General features: G+C 37.9%; 1 protein-coding gene across 2 annotated transcripts in view; it reads right to left on the reverse strand.

Annotated features, from left to right (window-relative positions):
• Window positions 1-12,007, reverse strand: part of Btg4 (BTG anti-proliferation factor 4) — a 163,860-nt gene that overhangs the window by 137,330 nt on the left and 14,523 nt on the right. The gene's annotated exons all lie outside the window — the stretch shown is intronic.

Here is a 12,007-nt window from a genome sequence, read left to right on the forward strand (position 1 = left end):
ACAAATTTTCTGTATCCAATTATATTCCAGTAGGAAAGAAATAGATTTCTATTAAACCTATGGCAAAAATGACATGATCATGAACAGTAAAGAGAAACAATGAATGGGCCTTTAATAATAACCAGTTACATGCAGTTTTACAGGCAACCAGTCTATGTATCTGTCTTTTCACCAGAAAATTTTTCTTAGATCTTTCTCTTGATTTGTTAGCTTATCATCTAATAAATCTTATAGATGTTTTTCCTGATCTCCGAAACATCAGTTGCAATAAGATACCATTTAAAGAGTACTTTTTTCTTTTTTGTAGAGGAGATAGATTGCTACATTGAGAATTAGTGATAGACTAGGAAGAAAAGAGAGTTCTTATTTGTCCAACTGAATATAAACCATAATCACGTTAATTTTTCATGTTCATTTATTTCCATTCTCAACCAATTGATTCATAGTTAATTCTTGATTTTTACTCTTTGTTTAGTTAACCATCCATTGTCAGAAAGTCATCTGCTTTTGGACTAAATAGCAATCCTGGAAATTCCGGGTAGTGTCAGCTCATACTGGTACTACGGTTGGAGTGAGTCCCCTGCAAGATCCGAGTGGCAAAGGCTTGGTCTCCAGGGAGCTGCAATTGGGAGACAGTGGAACGCTCAGGAGGTGGCGATGGGGGAGAGTCTCCAGGTCACTCCAGTGCTTCCCTCCCCTCTCTCCCTCTGGGTGGTGAGGTGAGCAGTTTTGTTCTGTCACTTGCTCTGCCGAGACCTGCTGCCTCAACACAGGCCCGACAGCCCCGGGGTCAGTCGCGAACCAGAGCCTCCAAAACTGCGACTCAAAATGAAACCTCGCTCTTTATAAGCTGACTGTCTCAGGTATGTGTGACCCTGACGGAAGGCTAACAGGAACCTGCACCCATGACTGCTCCAACAATAAGGGTGTCTACCTTGGGCGGCACTGACTGAAGCTGGGCTTCTCCTGATGCTTCTTCCAGAAGACTGCGTTGCTCATCTATGTTTTTTCCCTTGGTGGTCATACTGGGGATTGACCTAGAGTCCCACACACACTAGAGAAGTCCTCTGCCACTGAGCTACACTTCCAGCTCACCTTTATCCATTTTTTAATTAATTAAGCTTATTGGTACATTCTAGGTGTACATAATGATCACATTCACTCTAGGGAATTTGGACCTGTACGTGACACAGCTTTAGTTCTTTTTTCTCCTTCCTCTAGCCTCCCTTCAGCCCATCTTCCCCTCCTTATTTACAAAAGTTTTGTTTCCATTTTTTCCCTTCTTTTCTCATCATTTGTTCCCTTTCTTTCCTTTCCCTCTCCCATCTCCCTAGTTCCCCTTCCCATTTGGACATTTCTGTTTTTTATACATATTTCTAAAAGATAAAGGCTCTCTTGAGTCTTTAAACATGACCAGAATATAATTCTCAATGCAAAAATTAAGAAGTTCTTAATATCACCAAATATCCCATCAGTGTTCACATTTCCCCAGTTCTCCTGTGAATATTTCTCAGTTTCTTTATTTGAGTCAGGATCCAAATAAGGTACACTGAAGCTGAGTAATAGAGTTTTAATTTGTAGGCTTGTCTGAAATCTTCTTCCCTTTCAGTTTTGGTTTAAAATACCAGGTTGATCAGCCTATAGTTTTCCCCAAGGGTATATTCACTATGGTGTAATTTAACAGATTCACCATCTCTTCTGTTTCCTATAAACTGTTAATGGGGGCTAAAGGCTTAATTAGATTTGGGTTCAATGTCCTTTGTTTCTTTGGCAAGATGTGTAGCAAAGAATTTAATTGTGCTCAAAAACAGATCTGGCCTTTGAGCTCAATTCTAGGAGCTAATCTCTAAACTTTCAGTGAAAAGACAGATACAGAGATTTTTTTATCATGCTTCATAGCAGCGATTCTGTTTGCCTGGGGACCTTGAGTCAAGCTGCATTGTATAATGACACAATACAGGATAAGAGTTTGGGGTCACACATAACCACACTGACTTTTTATTTATTTATTACGACACTAGAGAATGAATTCAGGGCCTCTGTACTGAGTTACAACTCCAGCCCTTTTCCTTTATTTTGAGACAGAAATTACTCAGGCTCAAACCTGTGATCCTCCTGCCTCAGCCTACAAAAGTGCTTGATAACAACTGTGGACCACCACAGCTAGTTCAGCTGACTTCTGCAGGGGCTGGCGACTGAGGGTCAAGTCACAAAGTCTCTGGATACAAAAGCTCAGATGACTTTTCTTGCTTGGCAGTAATTTGTATATAGTTGCACACATCAGTCAAATGCCAGACAGTAATGGCGTCCCACTCTATGACAAGAATATACTGGACATCCCTCTTTGCATCTCTGCTGGATTCTGCCCTATGTACTTATTTTCTTGGCTACTTTTAATCTATATCCTTTAGTTCTACTAAACCCAAATCAGTAGTATAGCAACTTTCAGTAACCTCTAAGAGTTCTTCTTGCAAGTTTTCAAAACTCAGTGCAATTTTTGGAATTCCTACACTGATCATTTGATGTCAGAGTGAGGGAAGTCTTGTGAACTGCCTGCTAAACTTCTCATAAGACAACTACATCCCACCATATTGTAGGGTGTCCATTAGAAAGTACACAGTGTCTGGATACTTCTTTTTCTGCTGTTACCAGCCATTGATGATCATTGATGAAGGTCATTAACTCCTTAGGGACTATAAAATGGTAGTATTCTGCTTCTATCATTTCTTCTTTATTAATGAGTTAACTTGCCTCTCATCAGCTGGTTATTTGATATAAGTCGTATAGAAAAGAAAGGAAAAAATTCTTGATTATTTCATTTATCAATTTGTAAAATAAAGAGGTATCCTTTTAAGTGACTGAAGACTTTAAAAATCTTTGTCGTGAGTTTCAGCACCAATCCATTGAGTTATTACCATTAATCGTTACTGTTACTCATTTTAACCATCTTTGTCCACTCTCACTGGTACCTGAATCCTTTCTAACATGACCCTAGTATTCTTTGGTAGCTTTTTTCTTTTCTCATATCCCAAAATAGCCCAGGCTTACTTTGGCAAATTTTCTACTTCAAATACGGAATCAACTATTTCCCTAACAAACCCTGCTGAAGTTGAGTCCATGCAAGAAACAGACTGAATTGAATATTTAGACACAAGAAATGTACTGGGGACTGCCCTTAGTGTCAACACCTGAGGGAGAAGAGACAAAAATAAGACTGGGTAGAGGAAGGAGTTAAACCACAGCAAAATCACAAGAAGCCTACAGACAGTGCTAGAGATGGCCTGGTCCTCCAACAAAGAGCCTGAGCCTGAACTGCGTAATCCAAATTAATCAGTCACTGAGTGCAAACTACAAAGCATGGAGACAGCAATCTTGGGTGAGGTGGCTCCTGCCATCCTCTGGCAGTGGTTCTGGCAGGAATTTTATAATGTCTGGAGACATTTTTTTGGTTGCCATAAGCAGGAGCAGGGTTCTACTGGTATCTAGTAGGTACAAGACAGGATTCTGCCAAATATCTTTTAATGCAGAGAAGAGCCCCCAATAACAAAGAAATATCTGGTCTAAAATATCAAAAGTACTGAGGCTGAGAAACTTTGGTTAGGAGAGGGCCCACGTGGGACTACGGGGTCAGCCACAAGCTGCTGATGCCCCGCGCGACTGGGGGAATGAGGGAGACACGCACCCTACGCATCCACTATTCACTGGTTACTTGTAGAGAAGACCAGCACCTGGAAACCTCAGGCTGGGCGGTATGCGTACTGGTTACCAGTGGATTGGTATTTATTTTGAGGTTTTTTTTAGGTGACAGAACTAGGAGAATTTAAATACGTGTCATTCATTCATTAGTGATATTTCCAATCCAAAATCAGGACAACCAGAAAAATTCTTATATTTTAAGAAGTTTGAAACTTCCTGACTCAAAGAACATTCCTGAAAGCTACCGAATTAAGTTCTTTTTTAATCATATTAGGTTTGCATATCAGAGAATTGTAAAAGTAAAGAAAATTTTAAAGAAAAATGTTCAAAAATAATTCAGAATTTTAGAATTAGAAAGAATCTTAGAGATCATTCAGTTACTAAAATTCTGATTTTTACAAATGAGAAAGAAGAGTGGAAATGTTCAGTGAATTTATTCAAACAGCTACTTAGTGCACTACATAGGCCCAGGACCCGGCCACCCAGATGCTAATATTCTTGTTTCTTTCCTCCTTTTTCACCATTGTGACTCCTCATTAGTTGTACAAGAAGAAAGTAGACAGAGAGGAACAGAAAGGGAGATGGAACTCACTCCCAATTTCACATTATGTTGGTAAAACTAAGAACTCAAGAGCACAGAACTACACGAAGGAAGCACCGTGCACGCACATCATGGAAACGTCCGTTGAGTGTTTTCCCCAAGCACTCTTAGATTGTGCGGTGCTGTCCACACTGTTTTTCAGACTTGCTAATGACCAAGCAACTACACACTCATAAATAGGTTGGAAAGGCTGGGACTGACTCCTCTCGGCAAAGGAAAAGAGTTCAATCAACCCATCCACATAGGAACAGAACGAATGATTTTCTTGTAGCACACACAGACCCCATCAGTTAAGACAGCAGTGTAGTATAAAGCCCTGACCCCTTTCAAATGAAGGGCTTATTTTGGTATCTTCTTTTAGTATCTTCCTAGAGATGCTAATCTGAAATTTTCTTGTCTCAGGCAGTTTATTATTTTTCTAAGGCTTCTGCAACTTTTCTGCTAAAGTGCTAAGAGAGAAGAATGCAAGCTACACACACACACACACACACACACACACACACACACACGCATGGGGCAGTAGGGGGGATTCATGTGTGTAGGCATGCATAGCCCTAGAGAAGAGGTCCAAAGCAACAATCTTGAAATACACAGTTTTCCAAAGTGCTGTGTTTATCTTAAATATTTGTTAGTCTCAAAACCTACCATTTGTCTCAAAAAAGTAATTTAAAATGAAAATTGAGCTGGGCATTGTGGCAGTGGTGCATGCCTATAATCCAAGCATTTGGGAGGCTGAGGCAGGAGGATCACCATGAGTTCAAGGCCAGCTTGGGTTATACTGTGAGTTCAAAGCCAGCCTGAGATACAAGGCAGTACCCTATCTCAAAAAAATTAAAAAAAAAAAAAAGAAAGAAACTTGATACAGCAGATGTAGTATATTTAACAGGGCTTTGATAAACCCTTCCCCCTTCCTATCATGACACACTCTTTCTAGTTCCATTTAAGAGCCCTCAGTTGGGAAATCACTTGTATAATAGAGTCCTACTGCTCTGAGGTAGAATTCGTGTTCTTAAAAGCAATTTACCATTTAAAAATTTTTCATTGTATATGCTCACTCAACCAATGTTTATGAAAAAACCAATATTTATGAAGAATCTATACTCTTGTTTTACGTTAACAAAATCAATAGCCTGTTACAATCAAGTTTTTTTACACAAAGAAAGAAAGAAAGAAATTAAAAGGTAAAATACAAATTAAACTTAATAAATTTCAATATTTTGAAGTTTAGCCAGGTGTGATGGTACAAGCCTGTAATCCCAGCACTTGGGAGGCTGCGGCAAAAGAATTGGTGTCAATTCAAAGCCAGCCTGGGCTACATAGTGAGTTCAAAGCCAGCCCAGACTACATACTGAGTTCAAAGCCAGCCCAGACTACACAGCAAGATACTGTCTCCAAAAGCAAAAGCAAAAAAAATTTAACTGGTTCACTGAACTTTTTAAGCTGAGCATGATGGCACACACCTGTAATCTCAGTAGTTTGGAGGCTGAGGTAGGTGGATTGCTGCAAGTTCAAGGCCAGCCTGAGCTACAAAGTGTGTTAAAGACCAGCCTGAACTGCATAGTGAGACCCTGTCTCAAAAAGACAAAAAAGTCCAAAAAAACAAAAACTTTAAAATCTAACTTTTTAAGTTTTGAAATTTTAACTAAATGTTACTAGTTTATAAAAATAAAATCATTTCCCATTCAGAATTTATTGGCCTTCTAGTTGTCAGTGCAATCAATGATGTTTTAGTTAGTTACAGACTAAATTATATCCCAAAATTCATTTCTTTTGTTTTGTTTTTGAGATCTCACTATGTAATTCAGCTGACCCCAAACATACCAATCCTGCCTCAGCCCCTCAAGCGCCAGGATCGCAGGCATGCACCACTATGCCTGGCTCCAAAAGTCTTACATCCAGTCCTGATCTCTCATCCAATGTGACTGTCCATGGAGATGCAGGTATTAACGTAAACTGAGATCAAAAGGGTGGAACTGTAATTGAAAAGAATTGGTGCCTTATATGAGGAAAAAAATCAGAACACATTCTTTACAATAATGCACAGAAAAAAGGTCATGCAAAAACATACAGAGAACATGCTACATGTAAACAAAAGAAAAAGGCCTTATGAGAAGCCAGTCCTGCTAACACCTTGATCTTGGACTTTTCAATCTTTGTAACTGTGAGAAAATAAACTTTTGTCATTTAAATCACCCAGTTTTGAGTAGTTACGGTAGCCTCCACAAACTAATACACCTTCATGTATATAATTTTAGACAAATGTAAATCCATTTAATGTTGCAAAATATTCTTTACCCACCAGGAGCATGAATATCATTCTAATTCGTGAGCACACACAGAAAAAAAAGAAGTGCATTCAGCTATTGGAAAATAATACTTAAGGGAAAATTTATTCAATTTTATTGAAGAAAAAGATGTAAAGAATTGGTTAATTTGCTTTTCCTCCTCTCTAAGTCCTCTCACCATTCTAAAGCTATCTACACTTCAAAGTAGTGTGGGACTCATGTTTGGAAATGGCACCACCTACAAACCTTAATAGCAGCCAGATGCAGCTACCTGCTGTGATGACATACAAAACCAGAGAGATGGGAAAATGCTTTCCTGGGGTCTGAGCAGTGTTAGTTACGACAGTCCAGCTCTGGGGGTATGGTGTGCCAGTGGTGAGTGCTCAAGCGGAGGCGGGGGCTCACATGCTCTTTAATACTGTGTGTGTGTGCATGCGTGCGTGTGCGTGTGCAGTATGTGAGGGCCTCTAAAGTCTGAGCAGCCTCCCTTGTCTTAGTCCAAGGGCAGTCAAAAGCCTCCATCTATAGATACACAGTGGGATAGTTAGAGTGGATGTGACACACCCGTCCCAAACCCACTACTCCAGAGAGCATGCAGAGTAAGAAAAAGACTTGGGAACAATGAACTTACATTGTCTTCCTACCCAGCAAGTTATTCTATAAAGCGGTTATGACTATTACTATTTTATAAATAAGGAAACTGAATTAAAATGACTCTCCCGTTATTACCTATGACTTGATAGAGCCAAGACCACACTCTAGAGCCCCAGATCACCACCACGTAAACTTGGCTGCTTCTCACCTAGCTACTCAAAGCTGAGTTGCTTCTCTATTACTTTCAGGGTTCTGAGTTTAAGTGGTAGGTAAGTCGAAATGGATAAAAGACTCGTATTGCTTAGCCCTCTGCAGTGTTTAACAATATGGAGGTTCAGAGGCAGAGGAAAAGCAAAATCATTTCAATTGATGTTTTCATACCTGATCACTGAATTTCAACTTTTTTTATTTTAAAAAAAGATTAAGATAAAAGAGGACAAAACAACACAGGTCAGAACAGACCAATTTAAGCAACATAGTGTTTCACCACAAAACAATCCAACATAACAGTAGCTACCGTAGTGTCGCTTTCCTTCAAATATTTGAGTATACCTTCATACACTATAGTATCAAGCATAACAAGACAGTGTAAAACCATTCAAGAGAATCAAAGTATTACAGGGTATTCAGAACCAACTAACAGAGAACAATGGTTTCTATATTATCTCCTTGTCTATAAAAATTTTGTTTATACTATCACATATAATAAAATCCAATAAGCTACAACATAAAACTGATGGAGACAGAAGAACAAAAGCTTGGTGGGACTTCAAAACAAGATGATATTAAATCATCATTAGCTATTTTAATGTCTTGTTTTCTTCAAAATAGCTGTTCATACCATCACAGACAACAAAATCAAACAACCCAGAATAAAACCATTATAATTAATGAATGAAAACATTATAAAGCTTCAAAGAAATATAATAGGGAATCATGATTACCACATACTTTTATGTATTATTACCATTTCTTACACTAGGGAAACTCTTTGCTATTTATACATGTGAATTTGATTTATTTTGCTTATGAGTATAGTCTCAAGCTGCATCCATTTATTTATAAATATCTCAGTGTGATCATTCTTTATAGCTGAGTAGTACTCCGTTGTGTAAAAATACACATCTTTTTTATCCATTCCTCAGTTGATGGACACTGAGATTGTTTTGAAGATCTGGCTATTACAAATTGTGCTGCTATAAACATGGGTGCGCATATATCACTGTGGTATGATGCTTTCAGTTCTTCTGGGACTATGCCTAGAAGTGGAATAGCTGGAACAAATGGGACTTCCAATCCCAGCTTTTTGAGAAATCTCCAGACTGACCTCCACAATGGTTGCACCAGTCTACACTCCCACCAACAGTGGAGGAGAGTTCCTTTTTCCCCACAGTCCCTCCAGCATTTGTTGTTGGTAGTTTTCTTGATCCTGGCCATTCTTTCAGGAGTGAGATGGAATCTCAGTGTGGTTTTAATTTGCATTTCTCTAGTGACTAATGATGATGAACATTTTTTCTTGTATTTATTTCCATTTGTATTTCTTCATCTGAGAATTGTGTATTCATCACAGATGTCCATTTTTGGATTGGATCTTTGAATTTTGGGGGTCTGAGTTTTTTTAATTCTTTATATGTTTTATTTTTTTATTTTTATTTTTTATTTTATTTAAAAGGAAAAAGAAAAAAACAGAACAGAACAAAACAAAACAGTGTAAGGGTACAAGTAATACAGAACTACAAAAAAACCAGTAAGATATCACCAGTTAATAGATTACACACTATCATCTTAAAAATGGTGATTCAGGTCACAGGATCAAAGCATACAAAGTGAACATTCAAACAGTGAGACTGAAAACAGTTGTGTTCATCCTTATATGTTTTAAACAGAAGTCCTTTGTCTGAGGGACAGTTCACTAAGACTGTTTCCCAGTTTGTAGGTTTTCTTTTCACTATGCTACAGATTTCTTTTGACGTGCAGAAACTTTTTACTAAGATGTGATCCCAGTTGTTGATTCTGGGAAGTATTTCCCGTGTGGTTTGATTCCTGTTCATGAATTCGCTACCTATCCCTATGTCTTCAAGTTTTTTACCCAATTTTCTTCCAACAGATTTAGTGTTTCTGTTTTAATATTCAGATCTTTGATCCATTTAGATTTTAACTTAGTACATGGTGATAGGCATGGGTCTAGTTTTAGTTTTTGGCATATGGAGAGCCAGTTTTTCCAACATCATTTATTAAAGAGACTGTCATTCTTCCAGTGAACATGTTTGGCCCCTTTATCAAAGATAAGGTGGTTAAGTGTGTTTGTAGTTGTGATTGTATCTTCTAATCTACTCCATTGATCTTCAGCTCTGTTTTGATTCCAGTACCATGTTGATTTTACTACTGTTGCTTTGTAGTATAACTTCAAGTCAGGGATTGTGATGCCTCCTACCTTGCCTTTGCTGCTTAGAATTGTCTTTGCTCTTCTAGGTCTCTTCTGGCTCCAGATAATTTTAGGAGTGATTTCTTGAGATCTATGAGGTATATGATGGTATTTTTATTGGGATTGCATTGAATTTGTATAATAGTTTTGGGAGAATGGCCATGTTCACAATTTTTATGCTTCCTATCCATGAACAAGGGATGTCTTTCCATTTTCTGAGATCCTCTTCAAATTTCTTTTTTCAGTGTATTATAGTTTTCCCTATATAGATCTTCTACTTCTTTCGTGAGAATAATTCCTAAATATTTCATTTTTCTGGTTGCTAGTGTGAAGGGTGTGGCTTCTCTTCTCTCTCTGTGATTTTGTTGTTAGTGTATAAAAATGCTATTGATTTTTGAGTACTGATTTTGTATCCACCTATATTGCTAAATTTATTTATTACATCTAGGAGTCTTTCGATGGAGTTTTGGGGGTCTTCTATATAGAGTATCATGTCATCCACATATGATGACTTAACTTCTTCTTTTCCTATCTTTACCCCTTTTATTTCTCTCTCTTGTCTAATTGCTCTGGCTAGTATTTCCAGTACTATATTAAATAGGAACGGTGATAAGGGACATCCTTGCCTTGTGCCTGATTTTAAGGTAAAGGCCTTCAGTTTTTGGCCATTTAGTATGATACTGGCTGTTAGTTTGTCATAGATAGCCTTTATTATATTGAGGTAAAGACCATCTATTCCAATTTTCTGTAAGGTTCTTATCATAAATGAATGTTGGACCTTATCAAAAGCTTTTTCTGCATCTATAGAAATGATTATGTGATTCTTACTTTTGGTTTTATTGATATGGTGGATTATGTTTATTGATTTACATATGTTGAACCATCCCTGCATGCCTGGGATGAATCCCATTTGGTCATGGTGTATAATCTTCTTGATGATTTGCTGCATCCTATTTGCTAATATTTTATTGAGGATTTTTGCATCTGTGTTCATTAGACAGATTGGCCTGTATTTCTGTTTTTCAGTTGGGTCTTTCTCAGGTTTTGGTACTAGAGTAATATTTGCTTCCAGTAATGACTTAGGAAGGATTGCTTCCCTTTCAATTTCATTGAAAAGTTTGAGGAGTGTCAGCATAATTTCAACATTTTGGAATCAACATATCCTGAAGCACTTACAGTCAAATTGTGATTATGGGCACAATAGTAACAATTGCTGTATCTAGTCTTCTGGTGCACTGGTCAGAGTTTTCTTTCACCTTTTTGATTTGGATTTTCTTAGGTCACTGGCTGGGGATAGTTTCTGTTTTCACATGGCAATTTCAGAGAGGTGGCTAAGTAGCAAAACTATTATTCACCATGTAGTATGCATTGAGAGTTGGGGGCTGAACCAAACAGAAACTTAAATATAATTTCTGTCCTGAGAGGTCCTTATTTTACTCTTATGAGCAGATTTGACATATAAACACAGGAAGGAAAATAGAACACAACCTTCAGGAGAGAAAAAAAAGATACACATCCAATAAGACTGTGAGAGTATCTAATACATTCAATTGGGCGATGAGCTGAAGAAAATGAACAGATTTTTTTTTCTTGCTATAAAGCAAGGGCTGCAGAAGTTGCTTCTAAAGCTGGTCTCCACACCTCCAATATTACTCCCCCCAAATTTTAGTACAAATTCTCTTAGGTAGCATCTGCCCACAAACCAGGTTCCTGGTGACATTTTGTCTTCTTAAAAAAAAATACATTCTTTCCTACTGCCAACTGTCTTCTAAAAAAAAACCCCTCAGGGCACTAGAAATACGCATAAAATTATTATTCCTCACAGGGATGGATGATGAATGCCTGTTTAGAAAGACATTTATAACAAACTGAGGCTGACCAGCAGAGGGGGCATGAGCTTCTCTTTAAGAAAGAATAAACTAGAATCAAGGGTCCTTGGGAAGGTCACAAAGCAGAATAAATAGGTGTCTAACGAATTCACAACTTCTAAAAACACTGGGAACATTCTATATCTCTACGTTGTTGTGTGGGCACATGAAAGAGGAACACTGTGCAGACTCAGGGAATGAATCACCTCATCCAGCAGCGTAGGACATTTCTTATTTGAGCTCTCCTACATTCAAGTTCTTGTTACTCAGTGATATAATAGATGATTTCATTTTAACACAGCTTCTCCCTTATGACACACAGGCAAATTTCTCACCTTGCTACAGCATACTTTGTAAGGCAAAAATATTTCAATGTTAGGCAAATTTGGTATCTAGAGATTGTTATCCTCACAGAACAACTGCTGTGGGCAGATATTTTAGTGAGTAAAATGGTCTTTTTTTTTTTTTTTGTCTTTTTCGTTTTTATCGGTACCGGCGATCGAACTCACGACTGCCTGCTTGCAAGGCAGGCGCTTAT

This window comes from Cavia porcellus, unplaced genomic scaffold (assembly GCF_034190915.1).
Source record: "Cavia porcellus strain 051 isolate PalLab524CR breed Dunkin Hartley unplaced genomic scaffold, mCavPor4.1 scaffold_9, whole genome shotgun sequence".
In the NCBI taxonomy this organism is placed as follows: Eukaryota; Metazoa; Chordata; class Mammalia; order Rodentia; family Caviidae; genus Cavia; species Cavia porcellus.